This window comes from Rhincodon typus, chromosome 15 (assembly GCF_021869965.1).
Source record: "Rhincodon typus isolate 14 chromosome 15, sRhiTyp1.1, whole genome shotgun sequence".
Classification (NCBI taxonomy): domain Eukaryota; kingdom Metazoa; phylum Chordata; class Chondrichthyes; order Orectolobiformes; family Rhincodontidae; genus Rhincodon; species Rhincodon typus.
This window is the reverse complement of record NC_063346.1, coordinates 41681273-41703448: the sequence shown is the minus strand read 5'-3', so window position 1 is coordinate 41703448 and position 22176 is coordinate 41681273. Positions and strand designations below refer to the sequence as shown.

At 38.6% G+C, this 22176-nt stretch overlaps 1 long non-coding RNA gene across 1 annotated transcript in view; it reads right to left on the bottom strand.

Annotated features, from left to right (window-relative positions):
* Positions 1 to 7897: 7897 nt before the first annotated feature.
* Positions 7898 to 22176, bottom strand: part of LOC125485072 — a 58225-nt gene continuing 43946 nt past the window's right edge. Inside the window, exon 3 of the long non-coding RNA XR_007263837.1 lies at positions 7898 to 8398. This is a non-coding gene — a long non-coding RNA (uncharacterized LOC125485072). The remainder of the gene's footprint in view (positions 8399 to 22176) is intronic.

The window sequence follows — 22176 nt, the reverse complement described above, 5'->3', positions numbered from 1 at the left end:
TATATTGTTCAAATTTATTTCTCTGAATATTTATTTTTGAGTTAGTACATTGATTATATAAAAGTGTAATTACAATTGTGTCCTCATATAATTTAAACTTTAGAAAATCTTATTTATTATTTACCTCCAATATCAGCTGCTAAAACCCTTCAGGCAGAAAGGTGATTCAGATATAAGTCACAGCTTATCATTTTTATAAGGGTTTAAGTGATGCTTTATAAATAATTTGCCTTTGCAACAATGAAGAAAGAAGTTGCAGTGATGATTTTGCAATTAGTTGATTGATTGGGTTTTGATATCATCTTCAGAACTTGTGTCAACAATGATTAATGATGTGTGGCAATCTATTGGTTAATTTAACTCATTTCCTGGTTATTTAGGGAATTCCTTCCAAGCAAACTACTAAACTTACACACACACACACACACACACACACACACACACGTACAGACGACACGTATATTATATATATAAATAACATGCAAGTGATAGTTAATGCAAAACTCTTATTTCGTGCAGCTGGTGGTACAATTTTGCTTTGGAATTGAACTGGAATAAACCAGTCATCTAAATCACTGCCCATCACCTAGAAATATATTTGAATTAATTTCACGGATGGTTGCTGAATGCTGGCACCAAATATTCCATTCCCAGTATAGTTAGTCCTTACGTAAAGGAGTAGAAAAAATGTAAGCTTCTTCCTTACCTTGCCATTGCTGCAGTTTTCCTGAGCTTTTCTCCTTTGTGTGCTCGATATGAAACTCTGCCTCATTTAGTCTCTTTTTCCATGTCACTGAACTTTCATATTGGTAATACTACATTTTAATTTTTATTTCTCTCTCTTTACTGGGCTTCTCATTTACCTAAGTTGTCACATTAGATTGCTAGGTCCCTGTTTCGGACATCCATCTTAATAAATGCTCATCAGCTCAATGCCTCCAAAAAGTAATCAAGGGACCAGGGAAGAGTTTAAAAAAGAGGCTGCTTAAACAGTCGGAAGAAATTCATATCAGGAATTTCTGATTTTTATTCCATCTAATCCAGAATTAAATGCTTGCAAGTTGATCTCTTGTAGCATTGTAATGGATAAAAATAAAATGTACCACTTTCTCTTCTGCATTTGGTCTCTGTTCTCACGAGTAGTGCTTGTTTGTTATTGCATCTGTTTTTAAATTTGCTGTTTTTAAATTTCAAATTCTGGTTTTGTTTACTGCATCCCACATCATTGTCTGAAAGCTTGCTGTGCACCAATACATTTTATCAAGGTATAAGAATCCGAAACGGTTAATATTGAGGAGTGGCTATTATCGAGGTCTACCTCGTAGACTTATGTAACAATGTTTATCATGTCAGTGTAACTTGTATATAGCTACTGTGTTTAAGACAAGATCCTCTTCTCATTCAACCACTCAAGCTTAAACAATATGATGGGCATTTGTGAGAATTCATCTTACAACACAAGACATGTTACTCTTAATGTTGGCTAGATACTTTTGTCCCAGTACGGGAAGTATGAAGTGACAAAGTCAATCTTGATCTCATGTACAGGATCAAGACAAATTTGAAAAGCAGCAGTTAAAAATAAGCATACAGAAAATATTAAATGTTAGATGAAAAGAGTGCAATAAAGGACAGACAAAAATGATACAATATTTTTGAAAAAATGCAAGATCAGTAGTTGGACTCTTGCAGAGAATAGGGTCCCATATGTGAGTGCTGACTGCAAGACCAAACAAGGCCTGAAAATACAACAGAATCTGTGCACAAGAAAAAAAGACATAGATCAGATTGTATCTCAGAAATGAAAGAGTCATCTGAGAATGAGCAACACCACACAGACAATTATATAAGTTTAATGATTTTTGAGGAATTCATTAACTTTTATATTTTTGCTATGGATGTCTTAAAGTTTTGTTCAACATGTAGCAATCGTGGATTTCTTAGAGATTTACCAAGAAATAGAATTGATGAAAGCTTGACAACAGGTTCCTACCTTCTGAGCTATAATTTCATGCTGCAAATGAAATTCAGAAATGAGTATTAGCTGGTTGGACTCTCGCCTCTGTAACAGAAGGTGGTGGGTTCAAGTTCCACCCTAGGAGTTGAGCACAAAAGTCAAGCTTCACTGCAGTACTGAGAGATTGCTGAACTGTCAAAGGTGTCATCTTTCAAATGAGATGTTAAACTGAAGTCCCACCTCCCCTGTCATGTGGATTTAGAAGATGCCATAGAGTTATGTGAAGAGAAGCATGGCACTTGTCCTTGTCAACCTGGCCAATCTCTCGATCAACAACACAAAAGCTGATTATCTTTTGTTGCATATCACATTGCCATTGTGTGAGCTTGCTGTGCATAGTTGGCTGCTGCATTTCATAAATTACAGCAATGGTTACACTTCAGTACTTCATGGATTGCAAGGTAGCTTGGGAAGTCCAGTGGCTGTGCAAGACATAATATGAATGCAAATCTTTCTTTCCAACTACAAACAAAAGTTGAAGCCATTTTTGAACATAATATGAGCTTGGTGATTGAAATTATAGTCATTGAAGTTGTCACCTTATTGTGCAATCTTTGATAATTTACCTTTGAATGAATTTATGTAAGTTAGTTATTTACTTTGAGTCAATGGCAGTGTATGATGTGCTTCCTTTTTCTCGCACAGAAAGATTTATTGTGCTTCCCTACATCATTAATAATAGCAAGAGCTTTCATTATGTTTGGAAGTTTCATACAAAAAAAAACTACTGCATTCTCTATCAACCAGGTTTTAGGATTTAATTTGAGAAACTCAAGCAGCATTCCACAACTGGAATCTCAATAAAAAAGTGAGATGTAACATACATGATATAGAAATTGTAAAGTATCACTTTACCATGAAAACATTGAATGCTGCAGAGATTTTTTTTTTGCCTCAAACCATAGGTTCAGTGGCCATAAGCAAATATATTCAGATGGAACTGAAGGAAAATAATCAGGCACCCTGAATCACGTAGGGAATAGTACAAGTATGACTAATAACGGGTTCTAGCGCAGATTGTCAGCAGTGCATGACAAGGTCCAGGCTCATCTGGGAGATAGTAATTGAGATATTTTGCCTGATCGACAAACGCAAGTATGGACACAATTGACCCTAAACAGGCAGGGACCATGCAAGTTATTCAACTGCTCTGAATTTTATAACACAGCGTTTACAAACATTTCTAAAATTTGTGCAGTTAAATAGTTTTTTTAAGCTAATTTTAAAATGTATCAGAGAAGGCTATTACAAAACCAATGGGACTGATTGACTGCTCTTTTTGTTGCTTCTAGTCCCATTTCATTCTCGTAACTTGCCCATGTAAAATCCATGTTTCCCTGTGACTTCAATATTATTTTATTAAAGCAGTCAAAAATGCTTAATTCCTTTGGTATTGCAATCCCTGTGCATCATTTTTTTATTTACAACACCTTGTTAATTTCTTGTTTCTCACCTGATTTTATTTCTAATCTCCTACACTTGGCACCTCACCCTATATTCGCCTTATAAAATTGAATTGGCCACCACATATAAGGAAAATCTATGTAACTCCTCCTAAAATCCTGTGATTCAACCATGGTTGTTCAAACTTCTATGTCACATGCTGTAATCCTTCATATTCTTTTAATCAGTGTTGCAGTCAGTGGTTGTAAGTTGAGACGTACTTTGCCAGGGAATTTAGTATTCCCTAGTTTGCCCTTTTGTTTAGTTGATAGGTCATTCGTTGTAAGGTTTTTGGAAATCTTAGATCAGAAAGGGATTTACACTATATTTAAGCTGTTCTGACGCCTGAATTTCCCTCAAGAATTCTTCAGTTATCCATACATCTGATTTTTCTACAATGTTTCCACATAGTATTAATAGCCTTGCTAAAGGTTGCTACTTTGAATTAAATGAAATGCTACCATGAATCTGGCTTCCTGAACCATAACTTTCATTTGAAGAAGAGAAAGAATTTGGCAGTTACTCTTTTTAAGTCAAGTGGATCTTGCTTTTAGATGATCAAAAGAAATTTTTCTTCCTGGCATACTTAATTCTATCCATGAGAAATGGAAGTCAGGGGTTCTTGAAATTCCAGGCTTAGACTGTAACTAGTTACAGGGCAATTAGCAAACTATCGGTAACTCTGGTTTAAACACCTTTAGGTGTTTTTTTCATTTGATACTTCAATTTTGCTAAGAGGAACTGAACCATTCTTTGAGATTTCTAAGTTAGTGTTTCATTTGCTTTCTTTAGGTCTTGAAAATAAGCTTTGTTTTTGCAGGCTTTTAGGTGGGATACTTACCTTAATCCTCTTATGTTTGTGTGCCTGGAAGTCAGACTGTTTGAATGGCTTAGGATTTAATGATTCTGACATTGCTGGAATTTTGAGGTCAAACAAACTTGTTTTTGTTGAATCTATATACAATTGTATATTTTTACGTTTTGTATTGGCAGACTTAGGCTTTTCAGTTTAAATCTAAAATAATAGTGGGTAAATAATACATACAATGGTGTGACTTATTTATTCTTCCAATATTTATTTTGCTAAACTAAATTGTTCAGTTTAAAATAGTGAGAATGATAGGAACAAATGCCACAGACATTCATCCAGTTCCATTTTCATCCCTCTTCCACAACAACCCAACATAAAACATTGATGAGATAGGGAAGATAGTTCATATGTATAAGTGGACATGTGTACGACCATTTGAAGCTGGAACTTTTTGTTCTACTTTGCATTCAAGAATATCTCACCTAAGGGATAGTCGGAAGAAATGGGAGGGGATGTGCCCCACTTCAGCAACTGGGAATCTCCAGATCCTAAATTGTTTTATGTGAAAGATAATGTTTGCTAAAACTTCCAAGTAGCAACCAATGCAGAGGATGACCTGCCAAATGAATATAGCAGGGTATAGTGGAAGTTCACGGGTGCAATGCAGGAAAGGGTTCCATAACCTACTGCACTCCAGCATGGTAAGTTTTTCAGCACAAGCACTGAGGTCCAAGTGCTGTTCACAAGTGAATTCTACACCTGTTATAGGTGACCTGGCACATAATTCCTCTGTGTTATAAGAGAAGAATGTTGAATAGAATTAGGTTTATTGTCACATGTACTCAAGTACAAGGATACATGAATACAGTGAAAAGTGTGCAAAGTTGCTGTTTCCATCACCATCTTAGGTATAAAGATACCTAGGTACAAAATCTTAGGTATAAATTAGAAAAATAATAAAAAAGATAAAAGTTCAACAAGTTTTTCTAAAGCAGGGAGCCCACAGTGGACATCACGTCGAGGCCAGGAGTCTGAGCTGGGCTACTTCGAGGAGGCCAGAGCTCCGTGCTAGGCTTCCTTGAGCCCAGGACTCCCCAGTGGGCTTCCTCAAGGGGTCCAGGAGCTCACCCTTCCTTGAGAAGGCTGGAATATGTGCTGGGCTTCCTCGAGGAGGCCAGAGGTACAAGCTGAGCTTCCGTGAGCCCAGGAGTCTGCGCTGGGCTTCCTCAAGAACCAGAGTCCACGCTGGGCTTCCTCAAGACCCGGAGTCCGTGCTGTGCTTCCTCAAGACCCAGAGTCCATGCTGGGCTTCCTCAAGATCCGGAGTCCATTTTGGGCTTCCTCGAGACCTGGAGTCCATGCTGGGCTTCCTTGAGAACTGGAGTCCCTTGTTTCTGTGCCTGATCAACCATCCATCATTGATGCCCTCCAAGGAATGGAGGTAGTAGAGAGAAAAAATAGAAGAAAAGAGAAAACTAAAAGAGGAAAAAGAAGAAAACAATTGGATGGAGTAGACGAGCTCTGGCTCAGGAGCCTACTCCACTGCCATGTCCTCTCGATGAAATATCTAAGCCACTCCTGTAGGTACACACTGAGATGTCATACATTACCACATTCACGATATTTGTCCCTGGTGGAAATACATATTAGGCCAACATCACTCTCTGTTGTATGTGCATGAAAAGAGGGTGCATGGGGATGGCTTGGCAAAGCATAGGTGCATGAGCCTATGAGCAATGTGGAAAGTGGATGAGAGGGGGCGGAGGTAGCAAGGGTGCTGCTAGCTTGGCAGTTTGTTAAGGATGGAGAATTTTGTCTATTGCAGATGCTAGAGGCATCTTTGAAATAGTGGTAATGGTGGTTGTAGTTCGCTGAGCAGAAGTTGCTGATATGAGAGGGTGTGTAAAAATTGGCTTGGATGACATTATAATTGAATGTGAGGGCATGTGTCAAAACGTGCTTCACAATATGAAAGGTTACATCTCATTCTCATTTCTTATTAATGTCTCATGTTGTTCCCAGCACTGCTCACAGAAACTCACCTCCCTATTGCCCACTCCCCCCTTACCCTTTGCCAACTCATCCCTTGGGCTTCAGGAGAAGGAAGAGATATCTGAGAAGTCAGACTCACATGTGATTTGCTGATATTCAACCAGCACAAATACAAGCACATCAGAGGGATATAGTGTATATTTAAAATCAAGGTTGTGTAGTGAACAGCATCACAGCAGAATCCACAAGGGAGACATCTGTGAACAGTTCCCCTTCAAGGAGGTGGAAATTCACCATGATGCTCCAGTGGGCAAGGAGGGAGAGTTTCAGGAGTCAGCCTATTGAGAGCACAGTAATTAAACCATCAGTCCTAAATGTGGTTTTCAAACAGCATGTGAGCTCATTCATGCAAATGGAGGAGTCCATTGCAGTGATAAATTCCATCTTGTCTGAGGGACATGACCATATGGCTTCAACCACAAGACAATGGCCAATCTCACGGAGTGATACATGCTGCATCACTTGGAATACATGCCACAGCAACATATATGTCTGTGGAAAGGTTAGGGCTCACTCAGTAGTTTGGAGCTGTCCATTCTGAGGATGAGCACTGACAGTCATCAAAAACATGGGGAGTTGCATTTCCTTCACAGGATGTTTGCAGGGTTGGATAATGTTGCTGGAATGGATGACTGCCCAGAAGCTAGCCCCACCAAATCCACTAAAAGCCAACTTAGGGCTGTGAATTCATGAATGAGCAGGGTCAAGAAACTGAAATCATCTCAGCACCTTCATCTTCTGCCAGCTCCCCAACCCTTTTGCCAGAGCTCTCATCTGTTCTACTTCTGCCAGTGACAACTGCCACCTTTGAAATATAGAGGTTGCAGACTGAATTAAGGTACCTGCATGATGATGCTGTCCACCACGCTCCTCAATGCCATACGATACAACAGTTGAGCAGCTTGTCTTCACCTTGTCTGAGGTCACATGGGAGGACACTTGGAAGGGGGGCTGGTGCCATTTTACCTTACTGGGTTCACAATAGTAACATTTCATTTCACCCTGTAAATATCACAGTTTAGAACTTTGTAAATATATACCCAAAATTGTGCTATGTCTGCTTTTGTGCACTTGTACCATCTATAGGAAAGTCTGCAGGATGAAGATTGTTCTTGCCAGTGACATTGAAGACTGCATGCTTAAGTCCATCTCTCATTGTCATCATCAAGAGCAATGATGTGCCCATGCATCTTTGGCAGTGAAAGGCTGCTTCCTTCTCCAGACCTACAGATAAGATTTACAGATTGAGATCTCTTTGCAATGTTTCTTATCCATCAATGATTGTCTTTTAAGAGAGGATCAGTGATTATATTGAAGTATCATCTCCCAGTTTAGCAAGTGCACTTCAAGATATTGTAGCTATTGTTATTATATGATATGATGCCTGGGTACCAACCACTAGTAGTTTGTAGTTGGAGTAGAGAGCTGCTACCAATCCTCCTCCATATACTAATCTAAGGGTCTTTCAGTGGCCTGTGCTGGAGGATAGACCATCATTTTGTATCGCCAGAAGAGCACTTATTTTTCATGATAAGATATAGTTTATTACATTACAGTAATTTTGTACACATTACTTCATTCTTAGACATGTGACTAGACTCTAGCTGATTCTTCACCCAGAGGCTGTGTACAGCACAGACTGGGCAGAGGTCAGTATACCTCAAACATTAATCTTTTGGAATGATTATTTTGTATAACATCTTCCTTTAGTTTTCCTTTAGTTTTAACCCAGAATACATTAATGTATATAACTGTACTATATTTATCCCTACCAATACACTCCAAAATCTCTGACTTCACAAATTCAAACTCAAATTCAAATTCGGAGCAATCTCAGCATCTCATAATCCTTCTGGAAAGTGTTTTTTTTTTGGACTTGGAAGACTGGTGGATCTTTGGAGTGATGATTGTTTTGATCTTGATTCTAATCTTCATCTTGAATGGTCTGTGAACAATTACTGTCATGACGTTCCTCGTTAGTTTCATCTCAATGGAATGCTATTGGTCTGAACCAGGAGGCCTAGGTTCAAGTCCCCAACCTGCTCCAGAGGTGTAAGATGACATCTCTGAACAGTCTGAAAAACAACATGAAATGTTAATGGCTAATGGTAATGGTGAGACAAGGTTCCTGTGTTTCCTCTCCACAACTATCCTCACTATATGGACAATGTACAATTACTGCTAGTCCATCAACTCTTGCACACCGTACCACTCCTTTTGAGGTCCCTTCTCCGTACCCAATGCCATTGTTCCAGGTCTGGTAACCATTATGTATGGTGACATCTATCATAGCTGCCGACAGTACTGTTCATAGAGCCATAGCCATCCAGCACGGAAACAGACCCTTCGGTCTAACTTGTCCAGACAATCCAATCTGACCTCGTCCCATTTCCCAGCATTTGGCCCACATCCCTCTGATCCCTTCCTATTCATATACCCATCTAGATGCCTTTCAAATATTGTAATTGTATCTGCCTCCACCACTTTCTCTGGCAGCTTGTTCCATACACACACCACCATCTGTGTGAAAATGTTACCCCTCAGGTCCTTTTAAAATCTTACCCTTCTTACTTTAAACTATGCACTCTAATTTTGGACTTTTTAGAAACGTTTTTACAGTCTTTTGGACTGTATTATAAATTTAGTCTTTTTGATACATCGTGAAGTTAAGTATTCAGTTTTCACCCCACGCTGGAGTTGGGTGGCCCAGTAATGTAGCAATGCTGTATAAAAGTCGATAACTTTTCTCTAAAGGGATTTGATCATCTGTACCCCCTGTTCAGCTTTTCCATTTGATTGTGGATATCTTGGGAAGCTGGTTACTTGTTGAAATCCAGAAGTGGCTGTATACTGACTAAAAAACCCATCAAGTTGTGTCATTGTCAGATATGACTACGGATCCCATGTGTAGTAAACATTTCACAAAAGACCCCGATAACTGCATTCATGGTCACAGTATAAAATCTTTTTAACTTCCAGTGGGGGAAGTACATTCCATGGCACTAGAATAAGGACTGCCAAACATAAATAGGTAAGTTCCCACTCATTCCCATGGCCTGGTGTAGTAAGAACTGAGGATCAGTAGTGGTGTGTGTTCAGGTCTATAAATAGCACAAGTTTCCCAGTCAGCAATGAGGCCCTTAAATAAAAGCAAAATACTGCAGGATGCTGGAAATATGAAACAAACACAGAATATGTTGGAGAAACTCAGCAGGTCTGGTAACATCTGTTGAGACAAACAGAGTCAACATTTCGAGACAAGTGTGACTTCTTCAGAATGAATGAGGCCTTCAATCTCTTTTGGGAATCCCTGACCACTACATCAGTGTCTGAGATCTGGTTCTGTACTTGGTAAACCCAAGTATTTCTGGTGCAATTTGCCTAGGATATCATCTTTGAGTGAAGCTGCAACAACTAGCCTGTCATCCAGTACCAACAAGCCATCTGCATTGGTGAAATGATTAAAATAAATCTTCATGGCTAACCCACTGGGCCTTTTGTCTGGCCAACCTTCGACTAGATACCAATAAATAGCAACACATTACAGGTCTTTTTTTATTCTTGACAGATTTGATTGAACTTGTTTTGGATTATTTCCCACTGTAGTATTGTGACCTGAGGGTATGATTCACAAGGGATTTCCTCATCAGACATTGTAAGGTCTTGGTCAGTCTGAAGAGGACATCCACTGTCTATTGCAGCCTCTCCTGCAAATATTTGGTCTCATGGGCAAACCTTGTAGGGTGGAGATGAAACCTCTTTCAATCCTGGTCTCTCTGTTAGTTTAGAAAATGAGAAGGCTGAGGGCAAAACACAAGGTTTTGCTCAAAAGTGAAGTTTACTGATTCTGAACTGCGCATCCATTCTCTATTATCTGACATTCTTAATTTTTTAGTGTAACTTACAGCATTCAAAGGAAGGTAAAGGTGGATGCAGGAGGAGCAGGATTGGTGGCAAGGCCAGGAGCAGTAGCAGGAATCTGCAGAAGACAAGGAGCACCTGGCTCAGGGAGAGCTAGCTACGGAAGGGCCCCTCAGGATGTATGGGATGCTCAGAGGTCCAGAGTTTTCTGGCACCAACTCAATTTGAATCCCCCAAGACAAGGTCAGTGCTGCAGCCCGTCAATTGGATTCAGGAAGATTGGTGGGTTCTGTCATGTGCAGGATGCCATCAATTGCACACATGTGGCACCAAGAGGTCTGTCATACAACACTGCAAAGTTCATCAACAGGAAGGGATTCCATTCCATTAATGTTCAGGTGATGTGTCATCACTGTCCTACTTCCTGGAGGTATGTACCTACTTTTCTGGCAGCTGCCATGATTTCTGCATCCTGGAGCACTCTTGAGAAGTTGATGTTCGGGGATCTGCAGACCTTACAATGCTGTTTTCTGGGAGACAAGGTATACCCACTGCATTAATGGCTCATGACAGCTTTACACAATCCCATGACTACGTGCAGCCTTACTGCTGCCCAAGCCTCAACCAGAGCTCTGGTGGAGCAGATGGTGGAGCTGCTGAAGATGTAATTTTGCTGTTTGGATCTGGATGGGGGTGGGATGGCCTCCTGTATAGTATTTTTTTTTACTTACTCAGGCAACATGAACATTGCTGGCTGGTCCCACCCCGAGTTGCTCAAGAAGATGGTGGAGAGCTGTCCATTTGAACCGCTGCAGTCCATGATACATCCGGGTATGGAAATGACACATGATGAAATGGGATAAAAATTGAACAAAAGAAATGCGTAGGGGTGTGTTAGATAATTAATGAGGAGAGTTTGGCAAAATATGATGAGAGAACTCACTCAACCTCATGGCATCAAAATATCAAAAAAAAACTCAACTCAACTTGGGCTTAGCTATAAAAACATAAGATTCAGCCCTAGGTAATTTCACAGCTTGTGTGGACATAAAGGAACAGCGTTTCAGATTCTTTCCACTGCAGAAGAGTGCGGCTGCCATTAATTGTGGGAAACCCCTAATTTCCAAACAGATTATTATTCAGTGTCTCAAAATGACATATTTGCTGATACATGTAAAAAATGCAAACATCTATTTTTAACACTGTGCCTTGCAGTAATTGGGAAAATCCCTTTATGGTGAGGACTGTTATCTAACAGTATGTTTATAAATATAGGTCACTTCAAGGCTTTTGCATCATTTCAGACCAAAATTTACTTATGGCAATAGTAACACTAATTCTCCTCTCTCCTTCCCCTCCACATTCATTCACGTGCACTAATATATTCAGATGACATTCTTTTAACTACCGTTTTAGCTAAATTGTGTTAGTGCATCATCCATTAACATCATTAACAGCAATCACTGTGTGTTAATGATTAAGTAATGTTTGAAGTGCATTTTCAAACACTGTTAATGGTTCCCAATAGACATCCAGGGGTGAGTTTTATTTTTCTCTAATCAGAGGAAATTGGTGTGGTGGCATTTAAAATGTAGTAGGCAACTTACCTGCTGGCTTCTCACTCCAAACACACAGACTGCAATTTTAAATTGCAGGCAACAACACACACGCAAAATCAGTAGGGTTTTGTTTTAAATATAGCCCCACTGAGACTTGACTGCCTTCTTACCACTGGCCTGAGTACGACCAAATAGAGCAGACGATTATTAGAAATTTAGCCAGCAGCGTGTTACTGAAATTCAGCTGCTAAAATTGTAAGGCCTCATACTACTGCTTCCAGATGGGCTCGCCCTACACTGGGCTACTTTTCTGACTGTGAGTTAACATTCCCCAACTACCTTCCACCTCCACATTTGTGTTTGTCCCCTAAACAGATCGAACTACCATTTTATTTATCATGTTACATCTAAAGAGAAGATTTAAACCAAGTTAGATTTGTAATGAAATTAAGCCAATAAATTATTGTATGCTCTGATACTGAACAAAAATAAGCCTTTAACTGAAACATGGCCCCATTCTAAAGTAACACTGAAGCTGCTGAAGGTTGTTAATCTAAATGTAACCAGCAAATCCTTTCACTGAATCTAAGAAAACTGAAACAATTTGATGGAAATAATTTGAAATCAATTCATTGAGAAGTACTGCACGCTAAGGTCACAACCTTCTATGATTTGGGCTAAATATTGACTGATTCATGGCTAATAAGCAGAAAATTTATTTGGTTGTATTTTATATTTTGAATTGTCCATTGCTCCCTTGGAAAAAATTTAACATGCCTATGCATCTTACAAAAATTCCAAAGAAAAGATCCCATTAAAATACTTAATACCACTATAATAATAAATTAAATATTGCGTAAAATTTTTATTTATGTTTCAAAGAAATAATTACTCGGAACAGATTTGTAACCTTTGATCCCACAGCAAGTGAGCTTTTTACTGCTTACTGCTTTAAATAGCTGCATGTATTACTTTCGTGAAGATGAATACATTGAATCTTAAACTAAATTAAACTTTTGCTATATTTTTAAAAGTTGTGTACATAAGGTGTTTTGAAATAGCCATGCGAAACATTTGAGCAACATATATCCTTTTGCGTTCATAGCAACCAGGAGAAAGTTTTTGCCTGTCCTATTGCTGATTGTCCAGCTGCATAGATCAAGAGATATGCCTATCGTTTTTGTTGTGTGTGTCAAATATGGGAGGATTAAATGTCTCTCAGGTGACCTGCTGAAAGGAAGGGGTGTAGTATTTGTCTGGCAAATATGTCCTACGATTTATATCTGTGAGCAATCCTCATCATTTCCCTGACATGACAACCTTTGTGTATTCAACAGGGGGCAATGCTTGGAGCACAGGGGCAAGGTGTGGCTGATGAGGCCCAGATAAATATACAAAAAGGCCACTGTGTTGCTGAACGGGTTTTCAGTGTCGTTTTTTTAATTTCACTTGGTGAAAATGTTTCGCCCTTTTCATCCTGCTGCTTTATCTTTACTTTTGATCTAAGTGAAGCAGCAGCCTTTCAAATTGAACAAACCTTGTTTCAAATAGCCTCTTCAGCTTCTGACAAGATGTACCTCATTTTCACTTAGAGCCCTCAGCAAGGTCACACCTTTTTAATTTATTTTCTGTAAGGAAATCTACCAGGTTGATAGAACAACTGCCAAAGCTAGCTGGAGGTCAGTCCTGTGGCTAGTCATACAGTGAAAGGATAAAAAGCAGTTAAATACTATGGATCACAAAATGGAATGTTATTAACTATAGCAGGTTTCATTTATTGAAGGCATTGTTTATCGTAACTATTTTTAGGATTTTGTGAGAAAAATGCATTGAAAAATTCTATGAAGTTGATTTTGGTTAATGCTGTTCAGGTTGGCTTGTGAAATTCACATAAACTGTAGATATTGAAAAAGACCATGATTAGCACAAGGTACAAATTTATTGCAGCCATTTTGTTTTAGTTCAAGTTATGGGAAATGATATGGCCATGGTTAGCTTATTGTTTAACAAAGAACTTCCTGACAGGAAAAGCCAGCTGACTAGGTTCGGTAGGTACGTTACTTTTTAAATATTTTTTTAATATTCTTATTTTTCTACACTTGAATGGCTTAGACCTATATTAATTAGAGTTTGGAAAAATGAGAGGTGGTCTTATTAAAACATATAAATTCCTGAAGGAATTTGACAGAGTGGATAGTACAAAATTTTTTCCTCTTACAGGGTAGTGTAGAACTAGGGGATATAGTTCAAAAATAAGAGATTTCCCATTTAATATGGAGATGAAGAATTTTTTTTTCTTTCAGATGGTCATTAATCTGGAAATTAGCTCCCTTGGAGAGGACTGAAAGTAGAGTTGGATAGATTCTTGATTGACAAGGAGTTGCATGTTATTAAAACAGGCAAAAAAGTGAAGTTAAGGCCACATTCAGATCAGCTATGATCTTATCAAATGGTAATTTTTGACTGAGCCCAAGATGAAAGTGAGGTTCTGAGTCTAAATTGCTCTGGGGGGACCTTGCAGTACACTCCAGTCAGAGTGTGATGCACCATGCAAACTTGAAGCAGCTAAGGAGGGGACGTGATGTACACTGAAGAGCTGAGAGAGCAATAGCAGTCTTCCAAGGAGGCAGATGAAGATATCGAACATTGCCTTATGCAATGTAGAATTCTTTGGCATTGGCTGCAAATGCCAGAAAGGATTTAATTGGCATCCAATCCTAGTAGATGAGATCTGGGTGCAGTGATCGTTCATTGACAGTGAATTTGTTAGCACTTGAAAGGCAAGCAATCCATTTCTATTCTGAGAGGCAAATGCAGTTTCTCTTTGTTTATTATTCACTTCTGTTGGTGCTGAATAAAAGTGAGAACTTTCAACCGTTTGAAGGCTTCCCTGGACATGATGGCCCCAAGTTGAATGATGGTTAGGTTTAGGATAACACTGAGCATTGAGGAAAGTGAAACACTCCCTCAGACGGGAGGCTAAACAGGTAAGCTGGGTGGCTTGGACGCTAAATAACAATATATTTGAGACTATGACACATATATGTGTAATGAAGTGTCAGCCATGCCATCTATGTGCCCTGGAAGAATTGGTTTGTGGTTACTCTCCCACGATGGGTATGGTGAAGAGCAATTCCAGATGGCCAACACTTGACCAGGTGCATAAGGGCTGGACCTCAAAGATTATGCCAGTGCCAGAATCCCAGGATGTCCCAGCAGAAATGGATTGCTAGCATTTCAAGTGCTAACAAATTCACTGTCAGTGAATGATCACTGCACCCAGATCTCATCTACTAGGATTGAATGCCAATTAAATCCTGTCTGGCATATTGCAGCCAACTGTTGCAAGTGGCAGAATATAATGAAGAGGACATTATATTCTTGTGCTATCATCCCATACTCACATCATTACCATGTATGCGGATCCACATACATATGAGGAAGGGTCACCGGACCCAAAATGTTAACTCTGATTTTTTCTTCGCAGATGCTGCCCGATCTGCTGAGCTTTTCCAGCAACTTTTTGTTCCTGGTTTACAGCATCCACAGTTCTTTCATTTTTTTTAAACAAGAAACTTGACGTCTTTTTTTAGTTAATGGACAGGTTATTAGACTCAAATTGCCCACTCAGATATGGTTTAATATAATTGAATTGAAGTAGGAAGTGGTAAAATGTGATATTATAATAAGCACAACAGATCACCAGTATGTGGAGGTGTTTTGTCTTTTGAGGTTGTTTTGTCTTTATGTACTTAAAAAGGATTCTATGGACATAACAAAAATCCAAAAAGTGAAACATGCTAGACTCTCAAAGAAGCTCCTGTAACCTCCAAAGTCTTATCTGAACAATATAGTAGCCTTTTGGGGGTGAGGGCCACTTTACCTATTATGACTTTTGCTAGTAATATATACTGTTATGACCGTGAAGTTGTTGAAAACGTTTGCGTGCATTAAAAGTGCACATGGCCTTCTTACATTTTCACACATTTAATACAGTGTTTGTAAAATTTGGGTTTATGGTTAATGTTACATAAGTCAGAAAAAAACTCAATTGTCGATTACGTCTTAATAACTGAGTAGTTCTCCCAAGGTTTCTACTCTTTGTGAACAAGTAATATTCTCGAGCATTTGAGCTCCTGCTAGTTACAATTCCATAGAAAGATTGTGGGAAATATCCTTTGAAGTTCATGGTTAAAGAATGTTTACTGTAGTTTGATAGAATGAGGCATGGTGTACATTGCATTCTATTCCACTTTTGCAACTATGTATACACAATATCAGTTTTCGATTGTAAAGTAAGTATAGCTGTGCACCAGAAGTGAGCTCTTACATTTGGTTAGGACAGGCTATGTATCATTTATTATAGGTTCATAGATTCTATAAAATTTTAAGTTCTCTAATTTTATGTTAAAGGATCAAGTTTCACATAAATGAGATAAAATCCTTATTTTTTTGAAAAAGGTGCATACTAATTCAGCCATAAATTAACTTGAGGATAAACAAATTGTTATCTGTTCTTTTCATGGATTTTGTCTGAAGAATGGCTATCACTCTCATCATTTGTAAAATTAGAGATGTAGCATTTTTGCCTGTTGACATGGGTTAATGTATCACATTCTGTGAAGTGGAAAGTATTCTGAAAAACATCAGAACTCACAGCCATCCATTTTTGATTTGACTTCTACCTGGCTGAATGTAGTTGGCAGATCTTCCTGTCACTGCATAGTTATCTAAGAAATGCCTCCTTGCTTTATCCTTCACCCCCTCCTTTTAATGGTGAGCAATTAAAATTGGGATGCACAAGAGGCCAGAATCGAAGGAGCACAGATATCTCAAAGGGTTTTGGGGTTAAGAGTTTACAGAACCTGGCAGAGTCAAAACCATAGAGAGATTTCAAAATAGACATTTTAAAATATTTTAAAAGATTTTAAAATAGAGACTTTGAGCTGGGAGCCTATGTAAATCACCCATCACAGGGCTTCAGGTCGAATGAGATTTAATGCAAATTACCATGTAGGCAACAAAGTTTGTATGAGCTCCAGTTTTCATGAGGAAGACGATGGGAAGCTGGTCAGAAGTGCCTAGAAAAAGTGTCAAGTTTCGAGGTGACAAAGCCATGGATGAGAGTTTCAGCTGCAGATGAGGTATGGTAGCATAGTGCCAGATGACTTTATATAGGAAGTGGGTAGTCCCAATGCCAAATATGACTTCAAAGTTGCAAACGGTTAAATTCCGGTTCAGAAAACCTCTAAGGAAAGGATTAGGCTCAATGGTTAAGGGATGCAGTTTGTGGCAGAAACCATAGTCAATAGTTTTGATCTTCCCATTATTTAGTACTAGAAGTCATTCAAGTATTTGTTCCTTGTTTATCAACATGCTAAAAAGTTTCAGGCACTCTTTCTTCTTCGACCTATGCAATATTTTCCATGATCCTGAACCATATGTCTTAGTCAGTACCTGTTCAGTCCATCACCGACAGAGCTTTCAACAGTTGCAGCTGTACTATCTGAAAGTCCCACAATAAACCTCTTCACTGTACTATTTCATTAACTTTAAAATTTCTCTCAATCAATCTATTCAAACATGATTTTGGCTGTCATTCCCAGTCTTTATGGAAGTAGGGCATCAATTTCTCTTCTGTACTATGCAATACAATACCTTTGGCTTCAAAGGCATAAAATATACATGTAATTTGTAGCTCCTAACTAGATATGATAATTAAATGCCTTTAAATGTTTGCCTTTTATTTAAAATAGACCAATGTTTACACACACAAAAGAATTTAGGTCTTCTGTATAGTTATTCTGGATTTTTACCCATATTGTCAGCCATGGCTCAGTTGTGATTATTCTTGCTTCGAATCAGAATGTTGTGAGTTCAAGTCCCACTCCAGTGCATTACTGAGTCAGTACTACACTGTCAGAGTTTCTGCCTTTCAGATGAGATGTGAAACAAGGGCCTATCCACCCTCTTTAGGTGAATGTTAAAGATCTCATGGCATTGTTCAAAAGGAATAGGGGACTTCTCACCTGGTCCATATTTCATATCCTGGTCCATATTTCATATATGTTCATGGGACTTATGCAAATTTGCTACTGTGTTTCTAAAACTACAGCAGTGACTACACTTCAAAAGTGCTTTATTGGTTCTAAAGCACTGCACAGTTTTGAGAGTTTCGGAATCGTGCTGTATAACTTCAAGCCTCTCCTGTCTTTTCCCTTCCATTTAGAAATTGTGCATTTTGGCTAAAATTTACATTGAAGAGAGTACCTGGCAAGATTTGTCTGGTCACCTTCTTAAAACATAAGACAACTAGACTATTGACTGTGAAATGATACACTTTTATTTCTGCTGTAACAGTTGCTTGCACCTGTTTAATTTCCTGGTTTGGTTTTGATTTCAAACATCTCAGACCAATTTTGCAGCTATTGATCATTTTTTAATGTTAATTGTTTGAATTTTGTGTGCTTTCTTTATTGATTTGTCCCTTTTGAAGAAAGCTTGAAATATGTAGGTAATAAAAAGAAGTCCAAAATATTCACTTATTGAACTATTTATGCCCATTATCTAAATTTCCAATTACTAAATAATTTTATTCCTCTATTCAAATATTTTTCTAAATTACACATTCTCAAATTACATGTTTTATTATGTTTGCAATCTAGAATACTCACCATGGTTTTCTGTGTCACTTTCTATTGGCAATTACCTATTGCATTAAATAGTTTTTGAAGAAGTAACAAATCATTTTTGATAGCACGGTAGATCCAATTTAAAATAATATCATAAGCCAGTTTGTTTTTGTCTCCTTTACATTGTATTTCACAGTCAAACAGACATTTTCTATTAAAACCCACTTTCCACAATTTGTATGAAATGCTTTCAGGTGAATATTCCTGAAAATCAAACAGAATTTCTGCTAAAACAGTTATTCCTACAGTTAGAATTGCCGTCCAAATGAAGGCAGTAGTGATTACAGGTTATGATTAAAGAAGGTATTTTCCATGAATGTTTTAAGAAAATAATGAAACAGCAACAACTGTTTTAATGTCTTCTGTAGGTTCTTTAATCTGAAAAAGACTTTTGAGCCTAATAACAGGTTTAAGCTAGTCAATTAATGACATCTTGGCAAAAACTATTTTCTTATTGCTTCAAAAGAATTTAGATCCAGTTGCTAAATTAACTGATTTATTTTAAAGTAGCATGACAATAAAATTGAGGTGCTTTTATCATTCCATTCTAAATATCAATCTCTGTAATTTTATATTTTTAACATAGCTAGTGTATATCATTGCATGGCTGGAGATTTAAATAATGATTAATTGCCATAGTCTTGCCAGTCAAGAATTACTGGTCTGGTCATGAAATTAGAAAATGTACACAATGCAAGAAAAAAAATTGAAGTGTTCAAAACAATGAAGGCCTCAGATGGAGTGTCCAGGAAAGACCTGTTTCCCCTCATAGGTAGGTCAAATACCAAGGGGCACAGATTGAAGATAATTCTGGAAAGATTAGAAGAAACATGATGAAAATCATTTTGACCCTGAGGGTGGCTGGGTGTCTGAAATTTTCTGCCCGGTTTGCTGGTTGAGAAGAAAATCCTTACCTACTTTAAAAGAAAACCTTGATCTGCTTTAACCTGCAAGGCTATGGACCAATGCTGGAAAGTGGGATTAGAATGAATGACTGGTTTATTTCAGCCAAAGCAGACACAATGTGCCGAATGGTTCACTTACAAATATACTTCATTTACATCTATTGTCCAAACTCTAACTTTCAAGAAGAAAAAATGGGACAGACTCCTCTGGGATATATTCAGATAGGTAGAGTCATTGCTCCCAATATAACTCAAGTGCGTCTGAGAGCTGGAAAATCAGGAGAGGATACATTTCACAGGATGTCTACTGAGAATATGCAGGAGATTCCAGCTGATAAAACACTATTTAAGTGGAAAGGTCGGCATTGTTTTCCTTGGAGAACAGAAAATTGAGAGGAGATTGGATAAATGTATTCAAAACCAGTGGGTCGGGCAAAATTAGATAATGAGAAATTGTTCTCATTAATGGAAGGTTTGAAAACCAGAGAGGACAGGCTGAATGTATTTGGCAAAAGAAGCAATAACGAATGAGGAGAAACTTCTCATGTAGTAAGATCTAGAATGCACTGCACAAGAGTGTGGAGAAGGTAGGTTTAGTCAAGGCATTGAAGAGGAAATTCATTTGTTATCTGAAAAGAGAGAATCTATAGGGTTACTGGGAGAAAGCAGGGCAACAACACTAGATGAATTGCTCCTTCAGAGAGCCAGTACTGACACAACAGGTTACATAGCCTCATGTGCTGTAAGTATTCGGGAATTTTGTGACTCTGAGAGTACATTTGATGTCAAGATGCATCAGGAAGTAAAAGCCCTACATGTTTCCCGTGATCATTGTTGTTCATTATCCTGTCATAATCCAGAGCAGCCTGTTGAGTCAGTGGAGGAGGAGACCCTTACATATTAGTTGCGTCTTGCTCATTACCCTCAAGGTATCCTTGCTGATGAATTGTAACAATCTAGAAGAGTTGGACACCAGACTTTTACTGAAAAAACCTTAAGCTAAACACCTGAGCTACCAAATAATCCTGTCCCCATATGCTTAAGCACCACAGTGCTTTGGTGTATGAGCTCATTTATTATGTATGTACAGCCTTTAATTTACTGCTCACTTTAATCTGTGCAATCAAAAGTAAATTCTTATGACAATATTCAAATGAATTTGAAAAGTTGAACTAAATTGTAACTGATTCCCTTATTAGTGATGTGTGGTGATCAAAAGGTATGTTTCTTCCTGAATTTTAGCATTGCCATGTTTTGTGTTAGCAAAAGGGAATTTTATTAATTTCAGTGTAAACGAACAGGTTGAACTTTCCTATTTTCATGGCAATGTGTTTGCTTCTGTGATATTCCTGATAATCCCATGCTGACTGTTTTCATACAATCTTCATCTTTTCAGCTCATTCATTATGCAACTGACCTCTCCAGTGGCAGTCTGGTGGAATTATGTGGCAGGAGAGGCAGAAGTACTTGCCGATGTGGGTGCCTTGTAACATTCATGCCGTATTTAAATCCCTACTCCAAAGTGTTTCAAGTTTGCAAACCAAGGACTGCTCTTCCTACTATAGTCCAGCACTTTTATCCCAAAGAAAATGCTTCAGAAAGATGAGTTTGCACCTTAGATCACCAACTGGATCTGGAGGCATGTGGTAGAAAGGAGGGTAGTGCTTTTCCTGCTGACTAGCAAAGTATACCAGGCCACCAGACTCAGCCAGCCTGGAATGAGATAGCAGCCTGCCAACATCCCAAGGTGAAATGCAGCACACAGTGGTACAGAGAGAAAGTTAATGATTTTCAATGCTCTGCAAGGGCAAGTGCCTCCATCTTCTAATTGGAGAGTGGCAAATGTACCCTACTGTTTAAAAAAGAGACGGTGAGAAGAATCAGGGAGTTACCAATGAGTTAGCCTGACATCAGTAGCAGTGAAAATACTAAAGCTTATTCTAAAAGGTGCATTAACAGAACACTTGGAAAACATTAAAGACATTTAACAAAACCAGAAGGGGTTTATGAATGATAAATCATGCTTAATAAATCCACTGGAGTCTTTTGAAGATGCAACTCATAGAATAAATAGGGGAGAACCAATGGATATAGCGTATTTAGATTTTCTGAAGGCTTTTGATAAGGTTCCACGTAAGTGTTTAGTGAGCAAAATTAAAGCACATGGAATAGGCGATATTGGAATGGATTGAAAATTGGATGACAGATAGGAAACAGAGAATGGAAATAAATGGGTATTTTTCCAGCCGGCATGCAGTGCCTAGTGGGATACTGCAAGGATGAGTGCTTGAGCCCCAGTTATTCACAATATATGTAAATGACCTGGATGAGCGAACCAAATGCAACATTTCCAAGTTTGCCAATGACATAAAACTGGTTGGGATTAAAAGTTGTGAAGAGGGTGCAAGGAAGCTTCACTGTGATTTAGACTACTTGAGTGAGTGGGCTAACAAATGGCAGGTACAGTACAACATAGCTAAATGTGAAGTTATATACTTCAGTGTGAAATGCATGAACAAGAGTATTATGTAAATGGTGATATATTGATAAATGTGGATTATCAAAGGGGAATCCCCCTCGTCCTCACGTACCACCCCACCAACCTCCGGATCCAACGCATCATCCTCTGACACTTCTGCCATCTGCAATCCGACCCCACCACCAAAGACATTTTTCCCTCCCCACCCTTATCTGCTTTCTGGAGGGACCACTCTTTCCCTGACTCCCTTGTCCGCTCCACACTCCCCTCCAGCTGCACCACACCCGGCACTTTTCCCTGCAACCGCAGGAAGTGCTACACCTGCTCCTACACCTCCCCCCTCACCCCCATCCCAGT